The sequence below is a fragment of the Puma concolor genome, chromosome E4 (genome assembly GCF_028749965.1).
Source record: "Puma concolor isolate L17-30 chromosome E4, mPumCon1.1.hap2, whole genome shotgun sequence".
Taxonomy (NCBI): Eukaryota; Metazoa; Chordata; class Mammalia; order Carnivora; family Felidae; genus Puma; species Puma concolor.
Window position 1 is genome coordinate 10,397,254 of NC_141683.1, and position 26,509 is coordinate 10,423,762.

At 38.0% G+C, this 26,509-nt stretch overlaps 1 protein-coding gene and 1 long non-coding RNA gene across 6 annotated transcripts in view; one reads left to right on the plus strand and one right to left on the minus strand.

Annotated features, from left to right (window-relative positions):
- Positions 1-10,826: 10,826 nt before the first annotated feature.
- On the minus strand, positions 10,827-25,716 carry LOC147572463 (uncharacterized). Its single transcript, XR_015245751.1, has 2 exons — positions 25,569-25,716; positions 10,827-11,946 (listed from the first exon to the last, which is right to left on the minus strand). It is a non-coding gene; the product is annotated as an uncharacterized LOC147572463 (long non-coding RNA).
- Positions 25,717-25,788: 72 nt separating this feature from the next.
- TAF1A (TATA-box binding protein associated factor, RNA polymerase I subunit A) overlaps positions 25,789-26,509 on the plus strand; it is a 39,815-nt gene continuing 39,094 nt past the window's right edge. For all 5 annotated transcript variants that reach the window (XM_086694237.1, XM_086694238.1, XM_086694236.1 and 2 more), the window contains exon 1: positions 25,789-25,908. The gene's annotated coding sequence lies outside the window, so the exon portion shown is untranslated. The remainder of the gene's footprint in view (positions 25,909-26,509) is intronic.

Genomic DNA, 26,509 nt, shown 5'->3' on the forward strand with positions numbered 1-26,509 from the left:
TGACTTTATTCACTCAGCGAAAGCATTGGAAATACATCTAGAATCTGACCACTTCTCACCATCTCCTGTGTTAACACTGTAGGCCAAGCCACCATCATCTCTCACCTGAAAGGTTACAATAGCCTTCTCACTGTTCTGCCTTTGCCTCCCTAAGGTCTACCCTGTCAATGGCAACCACAGTGATCATTTCACAATGTAAATTTGGTCATCTCTCTCCTCTGCTCAAAACCTTACTACAGCTTTCCATTTCCAACTAAAATGCAATGACTGTATGATGGACTGTACTGTATTATTTGATCTGACCTAGCTCATCCCTTTTACCCCCACTTCCTAACACTCTTCTTTCTGTGTTAGTTCCACTCAAACTCGCCAAGTCCGCTCTTGCATCAAAACATTTGTACTTGCAATTTTGCATCAACCTAGAACAGTTTCCCCAAACAGTCCACCTAACTAGTTCCCTCACTTCATCCAGTGTCTGTAATGACACTATTTCTTGTTAGAGAAGCCATTCTTGATCACTCTATATAAAATAGAGCTCCTTTCGTGATTATCTAGCTCATCATCCTGGTTTGCTTTTCTTTAGAGCACTGCTACCAGCCTTACATTTATCTGACTGCCTCCTACCCCAGATAGAAGTTCTTTGGGAGCAAGAAATTTGTTTTGTTCACTGCTATAACATAAATGTCTAGAAAAATGTCTGGGATGTATGAGGTACTCAACAAATGATTCATTAGATGAACCCATGATAACTCACATATGATAAATATATTACACCACTAACCTACATGGAGCCTCCATATGTAAATAGTACCAAGAGAAAATATGCTATAAGAGCAAGGTATTTTGTGTCTTCCCCTCAGCAGGATCTTCAACACATGGAACAGAACCTGGAATACATTTATTGTTGATTAAGGGCATATTTGTTGTGGAGAGAGTGAATGAAATCACTGTGTATTTTTTTCCTATGTATTACCAGAATAGGTAAGGCAGATAAAAGTAATTCTAATTTTTTAAATTTCTATTTAGAGTAGAATTAATAATTCATTGGTGGAAAGGGCAAAATTCCAAAATGATCTAATTCCATATTACTTTGCTAATATTTACTTTGACAAATATTCAGATATGCTTTTACATGAAGGATGAGAGCTCTCAGTTGGTGAAGAACTGCCTGCTAAGTCTGTTGATTTTCCAGGTTTTCACTTATCTGCATTCTTAATTATTATATTATTGCCTTAAGAAGATATTAACAAGTTAGATGGAGAGAAAATTTCTCATCTGACCACAATGAGGGTGATGGTGGTAGTCCATATATAGTATATATATATACTTCCATATATAGTATATATATATACTATAATCCACTGTATATTTATCCTGTATATTTATGTATATATATATAATTATAGTGGATAAATCAGCATTCATTTTTTTAAGTTTATTTATTTATTTTGAGAGAGAGAGAAAGAAGGTGTGTACACGTGGGGGAGGGGCAGAGAGAGAGAGGGAGAGCGAGAAAATCCCAACCAGACTCTGAGCTGTCAGCATGGAGCCTGATGTGGGGCTCGATCCCGTGAACCATGAGATCATGACCTGAGCCAAAATCAAGAGGCAGACACTCAACCAACTGAGCCACCAGGAGCCCAAGCATTCATTTAAAAAAAAATTTTTTTTAACATTTATTTATTTTTGAGAGAGAGAGACAGAGCATGAGCAGGGGAGGGGCAGAGACAGAGGGAGACACAGAATCTGAAGCAGGCTCCAGGCTCTGAACTGTCAGCACAGAGCCCAAAGTGGGTCTCAAACACATGGACGGTGAGATCATGACCCGAGCCAAAGTCGGATGCTTAACCGACTAAGCCACCCAGGTGCTCCTGCAGGCATTCATTTTTAATAGCATTTGATTATGTGGTCCTGATGCTTAACATAAATTCTAATCCTAAGTGTATTATTAACACCTCAAATGGAATTTTCAGGTAAAATTGAGTAAAGGTTGAGTAAAGGTGGAGGTAAAGGTTGAGTAAGAGTTAAAAAAATGTTGGGGGGGCATAAAAAATAAGACATGGAGGGCTCCTGATCTTAAATATTTTGCAGTCTGCTTAAGAAGACAAGAGAAATACATCTGAAACAAATAGAAGGCAGAATAATAACATATATAATTGTAGCCTTCCCATGGTGCCTGCCCAGGAACTTCTAGTAGGACTAATACTAAAGTTTCCAGAAAGAACCCAGTTTATTGCCAATGATGAAACCACTCAGAGTTCAGAGAATGGTGTAAAATATTTATTGACATATTTATATGTCTTCCAGGCAAGATGGAATAACAGGGGTCAGATTTACCCCCCCACCATGTTAAATATCTGAAAAAAATGGGCAAAATATATGAAACAATTTTCAGACATTGGACAATAACCAGTAGAGGACAATGATCCCTAAGATAAGTGGAACAAATGAGATGACTGTTATGATTGCTTCAGCTTACTCTCTGGGTGAAGTTTCCTGGCCATAACCAGAGAAAGGACACTCAAACTGGTGATCTACTTGAGTTGAAGAGATAGATCTGAAAGTTTGGGGAGGTCAAGGCAGCTGGAATTTGCAGGGAAGAGAATAGGAGAGAAGAGAGCTGCATGGAGAAGACAGAACTGCACAAACAGAGCTCCAGAGATCTGCAGAAGGTACTTTCAAGTCTTCGGCTGAGTAATGATAAGCACCTGTGTGTAAAAAAACTACCTGAGACCAGGGAAAGAACCACCAGAGAGGACAGGAAGAATAACTGTTGTAGAGAATAGTTTGTGCTCCCATCAGTCAGAGTGGAAAACCTGTAATAAGCAGGGCATCAGGTAGACTGCTCAGAAAAGGGGAAAGTGTCAGCCTATGATTGAAAGCTCCTCTACCAAAGCTTTAAGACAAACCTTGAAAATGTCAAAATGGTTCCAAGTAAATTGACTACATTCCAGAACAAAGCTAAAGAATATTTAAAAGAATACAAAATATCCAGTACCCAACAAGGTAAATTCACAATGTCTGGAATCCAATAAAAAATTATAAGGCACACAAAGAAGCAGGACAATACAATGCATAATGAAAATGAAAATCAATCAATAGAAATTTTCACAAATGACACAATTATTACACAATATAACACAGTTATATTATGTATATTGGATATACATATTGTGCTATAGAAAAGCATAAGCATGCAAAGTATAAACATAGAGGATGTAAAAATGATCCAAATTAAACTTAGGTAAACAAAACAATGGCTGTGATGAAAAATATTAATAGGAGGGATCAATAACAGATTAGATACTGCAGAAGAAAACATTACTGAACTTGAAGACAAGGCAATATAAACTCTCCAAAAAGAAAGAGAAAAGAGATGGAAAGAAATGAACAGAGCATCAGTACACACACTTCAGTCCAATATATGTATAATTGTGGTCCCTGAAGGAGATGGGAGGCAGAAAATATGTTTGAAGAATAATAAAAGCATTCCAAATTTGCTGAAAACTCACAGATCTAAAAAACTCAACAAACCCCAAGCACAAGAAACATGAAGAAAACACCAAAGCATATTAAATTGCTTAAAACCATGGGTAATTAAAAAACAAAATTGAAAATCATTTAGAGAAAACAGACACACTATGTACAGAGGAGCAAAGATAAAATGACGGAAGACTTCTCATTGGAAAAATAGAAGCCAAACAGTTGTTTGACATATTTAAAGTGGGGGTGAGGTTGGGGGTGGGGAATGACACTCTGGAGTTGTATACTAAGTAAAAATATTTTTCAAAGATTAGGTGAAGTCTTTTCAACACATGGTGCTGGGACAACTAGATATTCGTATGTGAAAGAATGAAATTGAACCATACCTTATACCGCGTACAGAAATTAACCTAACAATGGATCATAGACCTGAATGTAAGAGCTAAAACTATAAAAATCTTAGAAGAAAACATAGGGGAAAAATCTTGGTGTATGCAATTATTTCTTAGATATGACACTGAAAGCACAGCAACCAAAGAAAAAATAAATTGGATAAATTGGATTTTTTCAAACTCAAAACTTCTGTGCTTCAAAGGGTATCATCAAAAGAGTGAAAAGATAAACACACAGAAAGGAGGAAAGTATTTGCCATTCATATACATGATAAGATATTTGTATCTAGGGGGCACCTGGGTGGCTCAGTCAGTTTAGCATCCAACTTCGACTCAAGTCATGATCTCATGGTCCGTGAGTTTGAGCCCCGTGTCAGGCTCTGTGCTGACAGCTCAGAGCCTGGAGCCTGCTTCGGATTCTGTGTCTCCCTCTCTCTCTGACCCTCTCCCATTCATGCTCTGTCTCTGTCTCAAAAATAAATAAATGTTAAAAAAATTTTTTAAAAGATATTTGTATCTAGAAAATGTGAAGAACTCTTTCTTAAAAAACAACTTCTATTTATTTTATGTGTTTTTAAAATGTTTTATTTATTTTTGAGAGAGAGATAAAGAGAGCGAGAGAGCATGAGCAGGAGAGGGGCAGAGAGAGAGAGGGGGAGGGCAGAAGATCTGAAATGGGCTCTATGCTGACAGCAGCAAGCCTGGTGTGGGGCTCGAACTTATGAACCATGAGATCATGACCTGAGCTGAAGTTGGACACTCAATGAACTGAGCCACCCAGATGCCCCAGAATATATAAAGAACTCTTAAAATTCAGTAATAAAAAGACAAATAACCTAATTAAAAAAAAAAACCCACAGAAAAGAATTCAAATAGACATTTCTCCGGAGAAAATATACAATGACCAGGAGTGTAAAAAGGTGCAAACACTTTGGAAAACAACCTAGCAATTCCTCAAGAGGTTAAACATAGAGTTAACATATAACTAATTAATTCCACTCCTAGGTAAGTAACTGATAGCAATAAAGAATATATCCACAGAAAACTTTATATACAAATATTCATAGCATCATTACTTATAATAGCCAAAACTGGAAACAACCCAAATGTCCATCAAGTTAATAAATAAAAAAATAAGTAAAAGGTGGTCTATCAAGACAACAGCAATAAAAAAGGAATGAAATATTGATATATACTACAACAGAAATGTCCCTTGAAAATGTTGTGCTAAGTGAAAAAGCCACCCACAAAGACCATATATTATATAGCTCCATTTATATGAAATGTCCAAAATATTTGAATCTATAGAGACAGAAAGTAGATTATTGATTTTCTAGGGATTGAAGAGATAGGTGTATTGGGAGAAGACAGATAAAGAGTACAGGATTTCTCTCTGGGGGTGTGACCAAAATGTTCTAAAATTGATTGTGTGATGCACAACTCTGTGAATGTACTAAAATCCATTGAATTGTACACTTCAAATAGATGAAGTGTTTAGTTACGTGAATTATATATAAATAACACTATTACAAAAAAAAAGATTTCCCATCACATAAAAGCAAATTTCTAAATATAAAAAACAAAGCAAAAAGATGATAGAATATATTTTAAGATACACAAAAGCTAAAAGAATTCATTACTACCATATCTATACTGCAAGAAATGTTGATGCTCTTTAGGCAGACAGAAATGACCAGATGAAAATCTGAGTCTAACAAAAGAACAATACAAGAAATGTATGTGTGGGTAAATACGAAATATGTTTCTATTTAATGCACATAAAATATAAAATATTTTTTCTTATTTAAAAAAATCTCTTAAAAATAATTATTTAAAGCAAAAATAATAACATCTTGTGAGGTTCACAACATATGTACAGGTAAAATGTATGGCCACAATTAGATAAAGGCAGAAGAGGATAAATGGAACTATACTGCTATAAAGACCTACAGCTATAAGGGAAGTGATAAAATATCACATGAAGGTATACTATAATAAGCTAAAGGTGTGTACAAGCTAAATGCCCTATAGCAATGCAAACAACAACAAAATCACAGAGAGGTAGAGCTAGTAAATCAACAGAGGAGGAAATAACACGTTTAATTAATCCAAAGGGAGAGAGAAAAAGAGGAAAGGGGGAACATAGAACAGAGTATACAAACAGGAAGAAAAATACTAAGACCACAGATTTAAACATAATCATATCATTAATTGCATTAAATGTAAATGATCTAAAAACTCCTTTAAAAGGCATAGATTTTCAGATTCAATTTATAAAAAGCAAAACTCACCTATATGCTTCCTACAAGAAAACACACTTTAGGGAGGCTGAGTAGTTCATTTGGTTGAGTATCTGCCCTTTTCTTTTTAATGTTTATTTTTGAGACAGAGAGACAGACAGAGACAGAGCACGAGTGGGAGAGGAGCAGAAAGAGAGAGAGACAGAATCTTAAGCAGGCTCCAGGCACCGAGATGCCAGCACTGAGCCCAATGGCCCAATGTGGGGCTTGAACTCACAAACTGCAAGATCATGACCTAGCTGAAGTCAGATGCTTAACCGACTGAATCATGCAGTCGCCCAAGCATCTGCCTTTTGATTTTGGTTCAGGTCATGATACCAGGGTCATGGGATCAAGCCCCATGTTGGACTCTGCACTGAACGTGGAACCTGCTTAATATTCTGTTTCTCTCAAGACATCCAGATGGCCAACCAACACATGAAAAAATGCTCAACATCAATCATCATCAGGGAAATACAAATCAAAACCACAGTGAGATACCACCTCACACCTGTCAGAATGGCTAACATTAACAACTCAGGCAACAACAGATGTTGGCGAGGATGTGGAGAAAGAGGATCTCTTTTGCATTGATGGTGGGAATGCAAACTGATGCGGCCACTCTTGAAAACAGTATGGAGACTCCTCAAAAAATGAAAAATAGAACAACCCTATGACCCAGCAATTGCACTAGTAGGTATTTATCCAAGGGATACAGGTATACTGTTTTGAAGGGGCACATGCACCCCAATGTTTATAGCAGCACTATCAACAACAGCCAAAGTATGGAAAGAGCCCAATGGATTAATAGATAAAGAAGATGTGGTGTGTGTGTATATATGTGTGTGTGTGTGTGTGTGTGTGTGTGTGTGTGTGTATAAAATGGAGTATAATTCAGCAATCAAAAAGAATGAAATCTTGCCATTGCAAGATTGGATGGAACTAGAGGATATTATGCTAAGTGAAATTAGTCAGAGAAAGACAAATATCATATGACTTCACTCATTTGAGGACTTTAAGAGACAAAACAGATGAACATAAAGGGAAGGGAAGGGAAGCAAAAATAATATAAAAGCAGGGAGGGGGACAAAAACATAAGAGACTCTTAAATATGGAGAACAAACAGAGGGTTACTGGAGGGGTTGTGGGAGGGGGGATGGGCTAAATGGGTAAGGGGCATTAAGGAATCTACTCCTGAAATCATTGTTGCACTATATGCTAACTTGGATGTAAATTTAAAAAATTAAATAAAAGTTTTAAAAAAAGATTCTCTCTCTCTCTCTCTCTCTCTGCCCTCTCCCCTGTGCTTGCTCTCTAAAATAAAATTAAAAAAGGAAAACACCCTTTAAATAAAAAAGATAAACCAAGCTAACACAAAACAAAGCTGGAATAGCCATATTAATATCACACAAACTATGGGGCGCCTGGGTGGCTCAGGTGGTCAAGCGTCTGACTCTTGATTTCGGCTCAGGTCATGATCTCACAGTTCATGGGATCAAGCCCCAAGCTGGGCTCTGTGCTTGACAGTGCAGAACCTGCTTGAGATTCTCTCTCTCCCTATCTCTGCCTCTCCCTTGCTCTCTCACAAATAAAGAAGTAAACATTTAAAAATATATCAAAATAAATTAATGTTTTTTTATTTTTTCAAATTTATTCATTTTTAATTTTTTTAAACATTTATTTTCAAGAGATAAAGACAGACAGAGTGCGAGTGGGGGAGGGTCTGAGAGAGAGGGAGACACAGAATCCGAAGCAGGCTCCAGGCTCTGAGCTGTCAGCACAGAGCCTGATGTGGGGCTCGAACTTACAAACCATGAGATCATGACCTGAGCTGAAGTTGGATGCTTAACTGAGCCACCCAGGCGCCCCTTTATTTATTTATTTTGAGAGAGAGCATGCATGCATGTGCATGTGAGTGAGCAGGGGAGGGGTGGAGAGAGAGACTTCCAAGTGGGCTCTGCACTGTCAGCACCCAGGCTGACGCGGGGCTCAAACCCACAAACCACCAGATCATTACCTGAGACAAAATCGGAAGTCAGACACTTAAACTAAGCCACCCAGGTAATTTTAATTCCAGTTGGCTAATATGCATTGTTATATTAGTTTCAGGTGTATAATAAAGTAATTCAACAATTCCATACATCAGCCTGTGCTCATCACAAGTGCACTCCTTGATCCCTATCATCTATTTAGCAACCCCCCACCCCAACCATCAGTTTGTTCTCTATAATTGAATCTGTTTCTTGATCTGTCTCTCTTTCTCTCTTTTTCTCCTTTGGTCATTTGTTTTGTTTCCAGAGAAAGATTTCACAACAAAGACTATTACCAAGGGTAAAGGAAAATGTTTCATAAATTTACAGAAATCAATTCATCAGGAGAATATAACAATTTTAAATATTTATACACCTAATAAGAAAGCTTCAAAATACATGAAGCAAAAACAAATCTGATGGGAATATGGCACAAATTCACAACTATACTTGGAGACTTCAATATCACTTTCTCAATAATTGATAGAACAAGTAAGGAGAAAGTCAATAAGGTTATAGAGGACTTAAACACAGTTAATTTGACTTAACTGATGTCTCTAGAACACTCCACCTGACAACAGTAGAATATGAGTTCTTTTCAACTGTTTGTGGAACATTTACCATGATCATGGGCCATAAAACAATACATTAAAAATTTTCAAAACAGGTAAAGTATGTTTTCTGACCACATGAAATTAAATTAGGAATCAATAACAAAAAAAATCTGGAGCATCTCCAAATCTTGAAAATTAAGTAACAAACTTTTAAATAACCCATGAGTCAAAGAATAAATCAAAAGGGAAATCTGAAAGTATTTCACAGTGAATGAAAGTGAAAACCCAACATATCAAAATTTGTGCAATACCATGAAAGTACTTAGAGGGAAACTTACAGCTTAAATGTCTATATTAGAAACCCAGAAAAGTTTCCAATCAACAACTTCAGTTTCCACCTTAAGAAACTAGAAAAATAAGAACAAATTAAAACCCAAGCAGAAGGAAAGAAATAATAAAGATAAGATCAGGAATCAACAAAATTGAAAACAAAAAGAAAACAGAAAACCAACGAGACCAAAAGGTCATTTCTGAATCTCAGTAAAACTTATAAACCTCAGGGCAGCTAGGTGGCTCAGTTGGTTAATCTTCCAACTCCTGATTTCAGCTTAGGTCATGATCTCACAGTTCGAGAGATCAAGCCTTGCTTGTGATTTTCTCTCTCCCTCTCTGCCCCTCCCCCACTCACACGTGTGTGTGTGTGTGTGTGTGTGTGTGTGTGTGTGTGTGTGTGTGTGTGCGCGCGCGCGCGCGCGCGTGCGCTCTCTCAAAATAAATAAATTAAAAAAAAAACTTATACATCTCTAGTCAGACTGAGTAGGAAGAAAAAAAAAAGTAAGACTACACTTAAGACCAGAAATGAAACAGAGAGGACATCACTATAGATCCTACAGACTTTAAAAGAATATGAAGAGAATATCATGAACAACTTTATGCCAATAAATGATACAACTAGGATGAAATGGACAAAGTCCACTAACCTCCACCCTTACCACATAACATATACAAAAGATGACTGGTAATACTTCATAGACATAAATGTAAGAACTAAAGCTATAAAACTTCTAGAAGAAAACAAGAGAAAATATTTGTGACTTTGGGTTTGGCAAGCCTTTAAAATACACACAAAAAATAGGGGTGCCTGGGTGGCTCAGTCAGCTAAGCGTCCAAGTTTGGCTCAGGTCATGACCTCATGGTTCGTGAGGTCAAGCCCTGCGTTAGGCTCTGTGCTGACAGCCTGGAGCCTGCTTTGGATTTTGTGTCTCCCTCTCTATCCTTCTCCTGCTCCTGCTCTGTCTCTCTCTCTCTCAAAAATAAATAAACATTAGAGAAAATGTTTTAATAAATAAATAAATAAATAAATAAATAAAACACAAAAAACTCTAAATGAAATAAATCAATAAATTGGACTTCATAAAAAAAAAAAAACCTTTTGCTCTCATTTCTATATTCACTGTTATGAAAATGGAAAAGTAAGACACACGGGGCGCCTGGGTGGCTCAGTTGGTTGGGCGGCCGACTTCGGCTCAGGTCATGATCTCGCGGTCCGTGAGTTCAAGCCCCGCGTCGGGCTCTGTGCTGACAGCTCAGAGCCTGGAGCCTGTTTCAGATTCTGTGTCTCCCTCTCTCTGACCCTCACCCGTTCATGCTCTGTCTCTCTCTGTCTCAAAAATAAATAAACATTAAAAAAAAAAAAAAAAGTAAGACACAGACAAGGAGAAAATTTTGCAAAACATATATCTGAAAGAATTAAACCTAGAATATATATACTCTCACAACTTACAAATAAGAAGACAATCCCAATTTCAAAAAAGTGGGCCAGAGATTTAAATAGAGAATTCACCTTAGAAGATACACACATGGAAAACAGGTATATGAAAAGATATTCAACATCATTAGTAATTAGGAAAATGCAAATCAAAGCCACAATGAATATTAGTGCATATCCTCTAAAATTATTAAAGTTAAAAAGTCTACTTATACAAGTGTTGACAAGGATGAGGACAATTGGATTTCTCATGACACTGCTGGTTATAATTGGCAGTTTGGCAGTTTCTTTTAAAATTAAACCACATCCACCATAATGAACCCAGTCTTTCCACTCCTAGGTATTTATTCAAGAAGAATAAAAGAATGACCTCACTAAGAGTTGTTCACAAATTTTCATAGTAGCTTCATTTGTAATAGTAAAAACAAACAAACAAACAAACAAACCCCAAAAACAAAAAGCACCAAACAACAACCCAGGTGTCCATCAACAGATAAACAGATATTAAATTTTGGAATATTGCTTATCAGTAATAAGGAGCTGTTGATACTAGCAACAGTAAGGAGATTCTGAGTGAAATAAACCAGACCAAAAAATATATACTTATAATTCTATTTATATAAAATTCTAGAAAATTCAAACTAATCTACAATGACAGTTGTTGCCTGATAACAGGACAGGGAGGCAAGGAACACAAAGAAACCTGGGGGTGTGTGATGGTCTCAGGAGTGTATGCCTATGTCAGATCTTAGAAAACTGTATAATTTAAATACTTAAATAGTATTCATTCATTCATTCATTCATTTTTAAATAGCATTTATAGTTCAGAGAGCCTGGGTGGCTTAGTCAGTTGAGTGTCTGACTCTTGATTTCAGTTCAGGCCACCATGCCAGGGTCGTGGGATTGAGACCTGTGTTGGGCTCTGTGCTGAATGTGGAGCCTGCTTAAGATTCTCTCTCTCCTTCTGCTCACGCTCTCTCTCTCTAAAATAAAAGAAAAATAATGCTTATATCTCAACAGAGTTGTCAAAAACTTATACTAAGAAAAATAATTTGTAATAATTCACCGAGAGAGATAAAATACTGTTATCCTTAAAGGTAACTGAATATTTATAAACCAGGTAAATCCTAGTCAAGGTCTTAGTTAAACATGAAAACCCTGCAATTATTTATAAAACAGCGAGTCAGAAAAGAAACAAATACATTTTTGTTTTACTCAGTCAGATCAGCCTGCACAGTATCATTTCTTGCTAGGCATCCTGAGATCTTCTCTCTTCCCAGAGTTCTGACTTCTTTTGTGTCCAGTGTCATCCTTTGTAGCCAGTATCTAGGAGATGGGTCCACCTGTTACGGCTGTGCCCAAGGAGGCCCAACCTTGGCTCTAATTCTCAAGGGTGGGGGAGGACTCTGGATCCTATTATATTCTTCAGAGTGGAAACTCCTAAAAGATAAACAAATCTCTCTTGTTAATAATAATCATCTCTCTTTGTAACAAGTTGGGGGGGGGGATGGGAGGCAGACACAACTTGCCACACAGTAAGTGCTAACATGAAAACACAGTTTCACATTCAAAACAGGTAAAATTCTAAGCACTAAAGAGTTCAATGAAGGAGGAGAATAAATGATAGTGGTGGAACTTGACTTAGGTCTTGGTGAATAGGTGGGATTTAGATTTTAAAAAGAAAGGAAAAGGCAAGTGAAGAAAGCAACATAAGAGAAAAGAGGCAGAATGTTTAAAGGACAGTAAGGGGATCTAATGTTACCAGAGTGAAATGATCCTAGTGAATAGTGGGAGATAAATTTGGTGGCCAGAGTAGGTCAGATTACACAAGTCCTTGAAAATCAAGCACAAAACTTAGACTTACTAGAGTAAAAAGCAGAAAGCTATCAGACTTTAAGTGATCATATGACTGAAGTGGAATTAAAGCAAATATCTTGTTCTGAAAGCCACGGAGAATGGAGTTCTGTGCTGGGCATGGCCAATAGGGTTAAATTCTTCGCCACAATCAAAAGCCATGTCAAAGTCATGTCAAAGGGTATGTTGTACTGAGAGTGAGTCATATACAAGGCAAGAATACCTATCAGCATGTGCTATTTGTCTAGTCCTGACAAATATTATCCCAATTTCTATTGCACAAAGAGAGAAACTCAAACATCTGAAATTGCCACTAATATACAGACATATAAGTTCCTGTGTCCGGTTCCACCTAATTTACTTTGGCACTATTTTCACAGAAGTCAAATATTTGATGCTTTGAAACAAATGCAGAACAGATTCCAGGGTGGGGCCTATACAACCCAATATCCACAGTGTAGACTGTTTGGCTTCCTCCATTTACAGTTTTCAGATATGAATTACTTCCTTACTGAAGACAACAGCAGAGGCGAATAATGTAATCAGAAGTACTAAACTAGGTATGAGAAGTCCAATCGCATGACTCTAGGCAAGCCATCAATTTTTCTGAGTCTTAGATTCTTCATCAATAAAATTGGGGCTACTGTTAAAACCAAGTGTTTCTTTAAGAAGCAAATGAGATAATATATTAACAGGCTGATTATGTTGCTTAAGTAATTAAACAGCTCTTAGCCAACAGGGATGGTTAATCAGGGATGGTTAAGATTCTCAGTAAATCAGTGACTGTCACAAAGGAGACCTTTTTTGATACTACCTTCCCTAGAAACTTCCCTTATTAAAAATCAGGAGGGCAGGTAACATCCCCCACAAGGTGTGCTTGGCAGTTCAAAAGCGCCTCCTGGAGGAGACTTTAAAAACTGAGAGGGAGAAAATCTATTCTTCAGGGTAACATGCAGTCACAGCAGACCTGTTACAGATAACACCTCAGGACAAAGCAAATCTCCTGAATCTTCAGCATTTTAATGAATACATGCAGTACAAAGTTAGGAACAGGAACACGAATACCATTATGAAGACTATTCAAGTGTGAACACCAAACAATTGCATACAGAAAGTGTAGGAGTTCCCTGCAGGTATGAAAGCTCATTCCATTTAAATCTACATGGAATATGAAATGGAATGGAATATATGAGGAGGAAAGGGTGATATTAAACCAGAATGATTAAATAGAAAATCTAAACATAATCTGATAGTTCCCTTGTTTCTTGTGAATTCTCTAGAATATGTTGTCTAATAGCAATATGATGCCAGCTACAAATATAATTTAAAATTTGTACAAGTCACATTAGAAAGGCAAAGCAAAACAGATGAAATATGCTTTAATAATACATTTTATTTAAACCAGTATATCCAAAATATTATCGTTTTAATGTGTAATCAATATAAAAATTATTAATGAGATATTTTACATTTATTTATTTGTTTATTTTGAGAGAGACTGTGTGTATGTGTGTGCAAGGAGCAGAGGGGCAAAGGGAGAGGGAGAGAGAGAATCTTAAGCAGGCTCCACATGCTAAGCGTGGAGCCTGACATGGGGCTTGATCTCATGATGGTGAGATCATGACCTGGGTAGAAATTAAGAGTTGGAAGTTTAACAAACTGAGCCACCCAGGTGCCCCAGACATTTTACATTTTTCACTTCATATGAAACCTTTGAAGTCTGGTGTATATTTTATACTTATGGCACATCTCAATTCAGAGTAGGTACATTTAAAAAGAGCACAGCTCTAGAAAGCAGGGATTAAAAATTAACACCAGATCCATACCATATATTTATACATTATCTGCACACACTTAAAGAAAAGCAAATCTTAAAAATCTGTTACAGGATATAAAATATTTCTGGCTAGGCTCTTTCGGAATTTCTGCAGAAAGAGAAAGAACAGTGGTAGTTATTTCAAACCCCCCAATAATTTTGTTTGTTTGCAATTAGAGGTTGAGATTTTTGTTGGAATATCTAAAAATTTCATTGCCTCTTCGGAGGAATCTGAAATCTTTAGGAAAAATCATGAGCTATGGCCATCATTAAGTTATAATTATTTAATAATTTAATAATTTATTTATTAATTATTTAATAATTTAATATAATTATTTAATTATTTATAATACAAGTTATTAATTATTAGAGGTGTATTGGCATTTTGGGTGGGACAGTCCAAACAGTTGCAGGGTATACAACAACTCTGGCCCTGGCCATGAAATGTTAGTATCATCTTCATCACGGCAACGGAATAAAATTGCCCCCATGCATTCCCAAATTCCCCTTTGTAAGAATGGTACCACCCTCCTACTTGGGATACACTGCTTGAGACTTTTGTTAAAATCTGATGGGTAAAAAGCACCCATGTTTGGAGCACCTAGCTGGCTCGGTAGGTGAAACGTACAACTCTTGACCTTGAGGTTGTGAGTTTGAGCCCCATGTTGGGTATAGAAATTACTTAAAAATAAAATCTTTAAAAAATACGCCCATATTTGTAAATATTCTATATCCCGTGTTTTGTGGTTTCTCTTATCAGCTAAAAGAAAAAGATTATAATATCAACCTAAAAAAAAAAAAGAGTCCCTGTACATTCCAATGATTTTGCTTTACAGGTTTTTTGGTTTTTGTCATTAAAGTTAAAACCACCTTACTAGATATCTCACACTTCTGAATTTGTATTTTTCTTCCTCCAAGAATGGTCATATATTGTTCTACTTCCACTTTCTCACATTTGTTCCCTCTTCCACACTGTCTTCTCTTAAATTTAGATCTGAATAAATTGTATTGTTAATAGTCACATTTTGAATTATTTGGAATGAATGTAGAGGGTTTTTTTTCTTAATGAAAGAACACATTTCTTTATTAAAATGTAGGGGAATATAGGTAGAGATGCAGTATGTGGAATTATTAGGATAGTAATTATGATAAATACATATCATTTTCATGATGGCTGATCTCATTTACCCTAATATAACCACGTTTCTCCACAATGGAACATAAAATTACTTCTTAGCGTTAACATCTACTAACTGTATGTTAGAGGATCCAAGTGAAGCAATATACAGTCAGTGACTATCATAAGGACTGAGACGTATGATGATATCAGTAATTATGTTTTAGTAGATCTCTGTTTGGATGCAACAATCATCACTAGGGTGGATATGTATTTTTAAAATTATATGTGTGGGACACCTGTGTGGCTCAGTTGGTTACACGCCTAACTCTTGATTTCAGCTCAGGTCACGATCTCACGCTTGGTGGAATTGAGCCCCATGTTGGGCTCTGTGCTGACAGTGTGGAGCCTGCTTGGGATTTTCTCTCTCTGCCCCTTCCCTTCTCACACTGTGTCTCTTACTCTCAAAATAAATAATAAACTTAAAAAATTAAAATTCTATGTGTGTATATATGTATACATCCCAACCAAACCTCTTTGGTGAGACTAAACATGAATTAGTACTCTGGTACAACTGTTGGCAAACTGTGGCCCACAGGCCAAATCCAGTCTGCCACCTGCTTTTGTGAATAAGGTTTTATTCAGAACACAAACATTCTCATTCATTTACATTTATCTGTGGCTGCTTTTGTGCTGCAACAGGAGAGTGGAATAGTGGTGACAGAAACTGTATCAACTGAAAAGTCTAAAATATTCATTATCTTTTTACAGAAAAAGTTGCTGACCGCTGCTGTAGATTATAAGTTAAAAGTCAAGAGAAAATATGCACAAATAATTTTTCTTTCTTATGGCTAGAATGGGTTTATGAAATAAGATCAAGGAACTGTGAGACATTGGTCAAGGAGACCAATGTCTCCTCCCTAGAAAGCTTCATGTGTCATGTCAGAGGTGGAGAATCCTGGTGAAGTTCATTGTGCCCAGATTTAAGAAATGTCTTTTCTAGGGGCGCCTGGGTGGCTCAGTCAGTTAAGCGGCCGACTTCAGCTCAGGTCATGATCTCGCGGTCCGTGAGTTTGAGCCCTGCATCGGGCTCTGTGCTGACAGCTCAGAGCCTGGAGCCTGTTTCAGATTCTGTGTCTCCCTCTCTCTGACTCTCCCCCGTTCATGCTCTGTCTCTCTCTGTCTCAAAAATAAATAAACGTTAAAAAAAAAAAGTCTATCCATTAAGTTTTATTATTTTTGCTGATTATAGATGTTATACTCATAAAGCTATGAGTAAAAATTATTAGTTCAGTATGGTTACCTTGCAAATTTTGGCCAGTTCATTTTTCAGAGACCTATTTTGTTTTAATTTTTTTAGTGTTTATTATTTTTGAAAGAGAGAGAGAATGAGAATGAGTGGGGGAGGGGCAGAGAGAGAGGGAGACACAGAATCTGAAACAGGCTCCAGGCTCTGAGCTGTCAGCACAGAGCCCGATGTGGGGCTCGAACTCACGAACCATGAGATCATGACCTGAGCTGAAGTCGGACACTCAACTGACTGAGCCACCCAGGCGCCCCTTCAGAGACCTATTTTTGAATGTACTTTTTAAGTTGATTTTGGACTCCATGGACAATGAAATATTTGTTGAATCTGTGAGATATTCGAAAGTTTCTAAGCAGTTTGACGTGAGTGAATGTCTCTATCACTATGATGGACAAGGATAAAAGGAATATAGTACTTCTACTTTGAACTGTAATAGAGTAACAGGTACTGCACTTGTCTTTCTGCCACAAAAAAGCATAAAACTAGACAAACTACATAAAACAATCTTCATCTTAGATTGTTCTAACAATCTTAGAACAATCTTCATGCACTGATAAACAGGCAGCATGTGACTGTCATACTTGAGAACAAAGCACACAGGGTAAGCTCCATAATTAGGGAGGTGAAGTTCAAGTAAAGTAGTGGCCTTCCTGAGATGAGGAGAAAATTATCAGGGGTCAAAGTTATTGAAGTGGCTGGAACTTTGTGGGTTAGAATACCTGAGCTGCTGTAGTGTTGGTGTGTATGTGTGTGTGCATGTGTGCACATATGTGGGGGTGGAGGGACACAAATGTGCCAGGCAAGTTTGCCTGTTGCAAGAGGAAGGCTGAAGAGCGATCCTAAAAGTCATGTAGTGCTGAGACATTGGATTTGCAGCCCAGCCCAAGAGCAGCAACTTCTCTAGTACTTTAGGCACATAATTGAGAATCCAGAATCAAGCCTTAAGAGAAAGAACATGCAAAAAAAAAAAAAAAAAAAAAAAAAAAAAAAAAAAAGAAGTAAGAAGGACATGCTAGGGCCAAGTATAAAACCAAAACAAACACATGATGAAAATAACAAGACCAAAGCTAACATAACCAAAAGGACCAATCAATGATTAATTTGCATGATACATAGATGTAATATTCTTTAAAGGAAGACAGGATTAGCCAGACTCCCTATAATGTATTATCTAACATACAATTATTATCAAACTTACAAAGATTTAGGAAAATGTGAACCATAAGAGAAAAGTAGTCTATAAAAAATTTCTGTGAGATGACCTGGATTTGGGGATCGGGAAAAAAATTAAGTAACATTCATAAATATTTTCAAGGACTTAAATGAAGACATCATTGTAATGAATGAGGAGATAAGGGATGTCAGCATATAAGTGAAACTTTTTTTTTTAAGAAAAACTCCAAGAACTAAGAAGTACAGTAATTAAAATAGAAAAATTCACTAAATGGGCTTATCAGCAGATTGAACACTGAAAAAACAACAAAGAGTTCATTTGAAAATAGATCAGTAGAAATATCTGCTTTAAAAATCAGAAAGAAAAAAATGAACAAAGATTCAGTAACGTATCAACATCAAAAGAACTTACATGCATACAACTGGAATCCCAAAAAGAGAGCAGAGAGAAAACTGCGTGAAAAAAAATATTTGAGGCAATAATGGCTGAAAATAACCCAAATTTAGTGGGGAAAAAACCTTACACATATAGGAAATTCAGTGGATAACAAGTAGAATATTTACAAAACAAAACAAAACCCATACTTAGACACATTATAGTCAAACCAAACGGGGAAGAAAAAGTCTTGAAGGGAGCCAGAGAAAAGTGATACATTACACATGAGTGAAAATGGTAAAAATGATAGCTGGCTCTCGTCAGAAACAAGAGATCAAAAGACAGGGCACTTGGCTGCTCAGTTGGTAGAGCACGCAACTCTTGATCTTGGGGTTGTAATAAGTTCGAACCCCACATTGGGGGTAGAGTTTACTTTAAAATAAAGAGAGGGGCACCTGGGTAACTCAGTTGATTAAGCATCCAACTCTTGATATCAGTTCAGGTCATGATCTTTCCGTTGTGAGATTGAGCCCCACATTAGGTGCTGAGCTGATCATGGAGCCTGCTTGGGATTTTCTTTCTCTCTTTCTCTCTGCCCCTTCCCCACGATTTCTCACTTGCTCTCTAAATAAATAAACTTAAAAAAAGACAATGGAAGGGCTTAAAGAACGGGAAGACAAAAATTGCCAATTCAGAATTCCATATCCAGAAAAAGTATCCTTTAAAACAGAAGACACAATAGACATTTTCAGGTAAATGAAAACAGAAAATTCAACACCAATAGACCTATACCACAAACAATGTTAAAAAATTTCTTCAGGATTAAAGACAATGACTTACCTGATGAAAATTGAGATCTATAATGTTTTAATTTCCTTTACTGTGTAATGAATTTAGTGGTTTAAAATGATTATCTTTATTATTTCTTCCTATTCTGTGCCTTAGCTAGATTTAACTGGGTGGTTCTTCAGATTTGGGTGTTATTGGCCTACTTCACCGATGTGGCTGCATTCAGCTGGGAAGTCAGCCAGGGTTAAAACTTCCAAAATAGCTTCATTCACATGTTTGGTGACTCAGATGTGGTAGCTGAAATGGCTGGGATAGGACTCTCTCTTTCCAAATGTTTTTTTTTTTTTTTTTTTTTTATTCATTAATCTAGACCAAACCTATTTACATGCTGGCTGGATTTCTAGAAGATAAAAGTAGAAGATGCAAACCTTCTTAAGGTTTATATCTAGAACTGGCATGGCATCAGTCTTTGGCATATTTTGTTCATCAAAGCAAGTCAAAGACACACCCAGATTCAAGGGAAGGAGAAATAGACTCTACGTCTTTTTTTTTTTTTTTTTATGTTTATTTATTTTTGAGAGAGAGCATGAGCAGGGCAAGGGCAGAGAGAGAGGAAGACACAGAATCTGAAGCAGGCTCCAGGCTCTGAGATGTCAGCACAGAACCTGATGCGAGGCTCGAACTCATAAACCATGAGATCATGACCTGAGCTGAAGTCAGATGGTTAACCAACTGAGCCAACCAGGCGCCTCTAGACTGTACATCTTATTGGGAGAAGCAACATGCATATGTGGGTGGTAATGGAAAGAATTTCTGGCAGCTATTTGAAGATTATTAGAAGGAATGAAAGCACTGAAAATAGTAAACATAGATAAATATAAAAGACACCATACACATTTCTTAATTTTTTAAAGGACATATGACCATTTAAAGCAAAAACTATAATGAATGTAGATGTAACATACAACACAATGAAGCATAAAGGATTTGCAGGTGGTGGTGAAAGGCTCTTTTATTTTATGTGAAGTATCACGATTTTAACTCTAGGAATATTGATAACTTAAGAATGCATACCATAATTCCCAAAAACATTGCTAAAACAATAAAGCAAAAAGATACCGTTGAAAGCCAACCGAGGAATTCAAGTGGAATACTAAAACATTTGATTAATCCAAAAACTGGCAGTAAGTGAAGAACAGAGGAACACAAAACTAATGGAACAAATTAGAAACAAGTATCAAAACGACAGACTTAATTTCAATAAAATAAATTATTATAATTAATATAAATGGATAAACACACCAATTAATAGGTAGAGGTAGAGGTTGTCAGATTCAATTAAAAATAGGAAGATCCAACTAATTATTGTCTACAAGGGAAGCACATTTAAAAAACCACGGTTAAAAGTAGAAAGATAGGAAGATATAGAACACAGACAGTAAGCTGAGAAAGCTTCAGTGGCTATATTAACATAAGAGAAATTTCACTTTAAGAGGTGTTATCAGAGACAAAGAGGATTTTTCATAATGATAAAATGATTATTTCATCAGGAAGACACAAGAACCAACACAGTTAATGTGCTCAAAATAACAAAACTTTGTAAAGGACAATGGAATACTACTTGGCAATGAGAAAGAATGAAATATGGCCTTTTGTTGCAACATGGATGGAACTGGAGAGTGTTACGCTAAGTGAAATAAGTCATACAGAGAAAGACAGATACCATATGTTTTCACTCTTATGTGGATCCTGAGAAACTTAACAGAAGACCATGGGGGAGGAGAAGGAAAAAAAAAAGTTAGAGAGGGAGGGAGCCAAACCATAAGAGACTCTTAAAAACTGAGAATAAACTGAGGGTTGATGGGCGGTGGGAGGAAGGAGAGGGTGGGTGATGGGTATTGAGGAGGGCACCTGTTGGGATGAGCACTGGGTGTTGTATGGAAACCAATTTGACAATAAATTTCATAAAAAAAAATAAAAATAAAAATATGTAAAGGAAAAACTGACCATACTAAAGGACAAAAGAAATACACAAATCCATTGTAAGAAATTTTAACTCCCCTATCTTGGTAATTAAATAGTGAAACTATATGAAAAGTCAATAATGATATAGAAGATCTGAACAAAACTATCAACTGCCTTAACCCCATTGACATTGATAGAATTCAGTGCTCCACAACTGTAGAACACATTCTTTTTCACTGCCCATGGAACATTCACCAAGATAGACCACATTTGGGGGGGACAAAATAAGTCTCAACAATTTTTATAATATTGATATCTGACAAAGTTTGTTTTCTGATCACAGCATAAATAATTTGGTAATCTCTAACTAGACAGATGAAGAAAAAGAAATGGAAGATGCAAATGATCAATATCAGTGTTTTAGGTATCTATTGCTGCATAACAAAGTACTCCAGAATGTAGTGGCTTAAAACAACAACCATTTTATTGCTCACATTTTGTGAGTCAGGAATTTTCACAGAGTTCAGTGAGAACAACTCACCTCTCTTTCATGTGTTGTTAACTAGACTCACTTGTGCAGTTGAACTCAGCTGTTGGCAGATCTGGGTCACAAGGTCTGGGAAGGCCTTCCTCATATGTTTGGATAAGATGCAGACTGGTGGCTTCATGTGGCTTCTCTCCGCGTGGTGTTTCATCTTTCAGAAACTTTTTCTTCCTGTGGTCTTTCTTTCCAGCAAGATTGCCTGAACATTTTTGTTTTTAAATTTTTTAAAATGTTTATTTATTTTTGAGAGAGAGCGTGAGTGGGGGAGGGGCAGAAAGAGGGTGACAGAGAATCTGAAGCAGATTCCGTGCTATCAGCACAAAGCCCAAGGTGGGGCTTGAACTTATGAACTGTAAGATCATGACCTGAGCCACAGTTGGATGCTCAACTGACTGAGCCACCAACATGCCCCAAGATTGCCTGAACTTCTTAATGAGTGGCTCAGGGCATCAAATGGGCAAAATATGAAGCTGTGCCTTTGAGGATATAATTTTTTTTCTCAATTCTGAGCCTGGGATGGGATCCTAGTCCATGTATTTTAGGAGTTTGTAGTTAGAGAATATTTTTCTCTATATCATTATGTAAGCTGTCTTTGTTTTTTGCTTTCATTTTTGCCACATTCCTTTTTTATCTTGTTAATATTATCAGCTATGATACAGTATAGACTATGATGATGTGTCTCCAACTGTTTGGTTATCTAAAGCCTGACTTTGGGGTGCCTGGGTGACTCACTTGGTTGGGCGTCCGACTCGTGATGTTGGCTTGGGTCATGGTCTCAAGGTTTGTAGATTTGAGCCCCAAGTCGGGCTCTGCGATGGCAATGCAGACCCTGTTTGGGATCCTTTCTCTACCTCTCTCTCTGCCCCTCCCCTGGCTCATGTGTGCATGCATGCTATCTCTCAAAATAAGTAAACATTTAAAAATGTTATTCACTGGGAATGCAAACTGGTGCAACCACTCTGGAAAACAGTACGGAGGCTCCTCAAAAAATTAAAAATAGAACTACCCTATGACCCAGCAACTGCACTAGTAGATATTTATCCAAGGGATATAGGTATGCTGTTTCGAAGGGGCACATGCACCCCAATGTTTATAGCAGCACTATTAACAATAGCCAAAGTATGGAAAGAGCCCAAATGTCCATTGATGGATGAATGGATAAAGATGTGGTACACACACACACACACACACACACACACACACACACACACAATGGAGTATTACTTGGCAATCAAAAAGAATGAAATCTTGCCATTTGCAACTACGTAGATGGAACTAGAGGGTATTATGCTAAGTGAAATTAGTCAGAGAAAGACAAAAATCATATGACTTCACTCATCTGAGGACTTCAAGATACATAACAGATGAACATTAGGGAAGGGAAGCAAAAATAATATAAAAACAGGGAGGGGGACAAAACATAAGAGACTCTTAAATATGGAGAAAAAACACAGGGTTGCTGGAGGGGTTGTGGGAGGGGGATGGGCTAAATGGGTAAGGGGCATTAAGGAATCTACTCCTGGAATCATTGTTGTACTATATGCTGAAAAACTTGGATGTAAATTAAAATATAATTTAAAAAAAATGTTATTCATTATCAGCAGTGCCTGGGTGGCTCAGTCAGTCACCTGACTCTTGATTTCAGCTCAGGTCACGATCTCACAATTCGTGAGTTTGAGCCCCACATCAGACTGTGTACTGACAGTGTGGAGTCTGCTTGGGATTCTCTCTCTCCCTTTCTCTCACTGCCCCTCCCCCACTCACATTCTTTCTCTCTCTCTCTCAAAATGAATAAATAAACAAAAAAAATGGGTGATGGGCAATAAGGAGGGCACTTGTTGGGATGAGCACTGGGTGTTGCACATAAGTGATGAATGACGGGAATCTACTCCTGAGGCCAAGACTACACTGTATGTTAGCCAACTTGACAATAAATAAATTAAAAAAATAAAAAAATAAAAAGTTATTATCAAATTAAATTCTCTTTAGCCCTGTAAGGCAACTGTAAGGACATCTTTCTGTTCCTTAGAATATGTTTCTTTCTAGATTGAGTTTAGAAAACCTTCTGTGTGCTTTGTTTTCTTTTATGTTTGCATTTTTACCATGTTATTTCTTTTTTTTAATCTTGTTTATGCTATTGGATGAGATATAGTACAGTCACTTTTATTTTACGTCCTTCACCAACACATTTTATACCAGAACTGTACTATGGGAAAGGGAAGGGTTAGGTAGAGTATATAAAGATTCATTCTTAACTTCCTTTTATCTACAGTTACCTAAAACTGTATGAGAATATAAAGGTAAACAAGAAATTTCTTCTCCATCTTTGTGAGAGCATGAATTTGGGTGAAATTAAACCTTGCAGAACTCATTAAAGGAAATTTCTTTTAAGATGGAGCCAGGGATGTGAGGGCGATCTGGCTGCGACATCTGTCACCCCATTGATCGCCAGGGTTGATTCGGCTGATCTGGCTGGCTAGGCGGGTGTCCCCTTCCTCCCTCACCGCTCCATGTGCGTCCCTCCCGAAGCTGCGCGCTCGGTCGAAGAGGACGACCTTCCCCGATAGAGGAGGACCGTTCTTCCGTCAAGGGTATACGAGTAGCTGCGCTCCCCTGCTAGAACCTCCAAACAAGCTCTCAAGATGGAGCCAGGAGGCCAGAAAGGGTAGCTCTCAGACCCCACCACTCATTGCAACCCTTTGCAGATCCAATAGGACCAGACTACTTTGCATTCCCAACAGGAAGAAACCTACTAAACTATCCCAGTAGGAGAAAGGAGGATTTTCCCTTTGCCCAGCAACAGCCCAGCCAGGGACAAACTGTCACAACTCAGCCAATGAGAAGCCACTATACTTCAAAGTCCCAGTTTACTGCAATGGACTTGTTGTTTATAACAGCTCCCCCCAACTCCCCCCTATCCTCTATAGAAGAGTGGTCCTTTCCTATGTTCTTTGGACTTGCCTAAGGCTTTTGCTATAGCTTCCTTGTCCCAAATTCCAATTCCTCTACTAGTCCTGAATAAACACATTTTGCTGGCAAAATAATAAGCCGTTTTACTTTTAAGGTCAACAACTTCATGGCAAAGGAAGAACTGTAGCCAGACCAAGCCTCGAGACTAGAAGATTATGGCTGTGTTATTTTGTTTGTGTGCTTTGCTGGACCACATCATTTAGGTCAGCCTTGCTGCAGAGGCAGAGCACTGCAAAGAGTTACAGCACAAAGAAGCAGCAGTAGGAATTTTTCTTTCTTTTTAAGTAATCTGTATGCCCAATGTGGGGCTTAAGCTCACCACCCCGAGATCAAGAGTTGCATGCTCTACCAGCTGAGGCAGCCAGGCGCCCCTGGAACTTTTCTTGCAAAATCATAGCTACTGCACGGTGCTTATGAGGAAAATTCAGAATCAAGTATTTCTGCCATTTTAAGGAATTCCTATAGAAACCCTTACTACACCCTTTCATCAATTCTACAGCATTGATTCTGCTCAGATGGTTTGCTTTCAGGGTACAGAAAACTCAGATTCCTATGCCGTTATTTGTGCAGTCTTAAGTATGAACAAAATGGATGTAATGACTTTAAAGCTAACTCCTTGTAACTTTTCCTCCTTAGTCCTAGTTCTGTTCTCTGAAGCTCTGAAAAAATGGTCTGACCTTCTTTCACAGACCAACCTTCCCAGTTGTGGAGATACATACTGTGTTCCCATGGGTCTCTGCCTCTCCAGGGTCATCTTACCCAGAACTCCTCAACTTTCCCTCATTTACATTTAATCATCTTACTTTTTTGTCCCTCTTTCATGTAAGTTTGTCAATGCTCCTCATGAAAAGTGGCCCCCAGATGGGTCCCCAGAGTCCTCTCAGCCGAGAGGGAAAAAGATAGTCTTTGCTCAAATTTGGGGGAGGGTGCCAAATGACTTAAATTCAAAGATAAAACTTTAAAAGAAGAGAAAAAAAGATGTCAAGGGAGCAATTAAGAGGTTATGCACATTTATCTTGGCCAGGACCACTAACCACGCCTCTGAGATTTGCGCAGTGCGCCCTTGGGCCAAGAAAAAATTTAATTAATTTAAAGATTATAGTACAGTGAATTACTCTGGTAATGTTGCATTCTGCTTTTTCGATTGCTCACCTCAACCAGCCACCATCCCCTCGTCCCACTCTCCAGTTGCACTTAAAGTCTCCCATTTTCCAACTGGAACAGAGTAAGACACAAACGAAAAGCCAACTCGGTGGGAAGACAGCTGCGCGCGGACACTTCCGGGGTTGAGCGGCGGAGGGAGACGCCTCCGCCACAGAAGGAGGAGTTAGGGGCGGAGCCGCGTCTGCGTGCCATCTGAGAGCGCGGCGGAGTTTGCGCATGCTCACACGAAGCAGGCGCTAGCTTCGCTTCCGGTGGGGGTTCGCTCGTGCAGTTCAAGAGCAGCAGCCGGCTGCGTTTATTGCTGCGGGGAAGAGTCGACTTCAGGCGGGTAAGTGTCGCCTCTTTTGTCCATCAATCATGGCAAGCATTCAAAGTAGAACCTGAAGGGCTGTGCTAGGACTAACCCATGTTCTGCTGCTACTTTCTCCTGATGTCCTGAAACCTTTATTTCTGAGCACAAGGCGAAAGGGGCGGAGAAGCTGTGGGTACCGTGGCAACTGCATGGCAACAACTTAGTTATTTAGAATTTGGAGAAATTGGGAGAGCTGCTTCTGTAAGGGCTCGTTAAAGTACGTGTGCGTCGGATGCAAATTTCGATGTTATGTCAGTCCCAGGCGCCTAAACCACAGAATTTTATTTTAAAAGATGTACTCTGGCTGTAATGTTGGAGTAGCAGGATTTGAGGTGGGGTAACTAGTTGGAAAGCTAATTCAGTGATCAGGACACAGTCTGAAGATGTCCTGTCCTGAACTGGGGTAGTGGTGTAGGATTGCGGACAAGAGGGAAAATTGGAGAAATTCCAGCCGTTAGTATCAGCTGGACCAAAGAATCGATTGGATGTGGGGAATGAGGGACAGGAGCCCTGAGCATCTTGAGGAGTAAGTCCATTCTTCGCTTGGCATATGGCCGTCTTTCTAGATTCGTTTCCC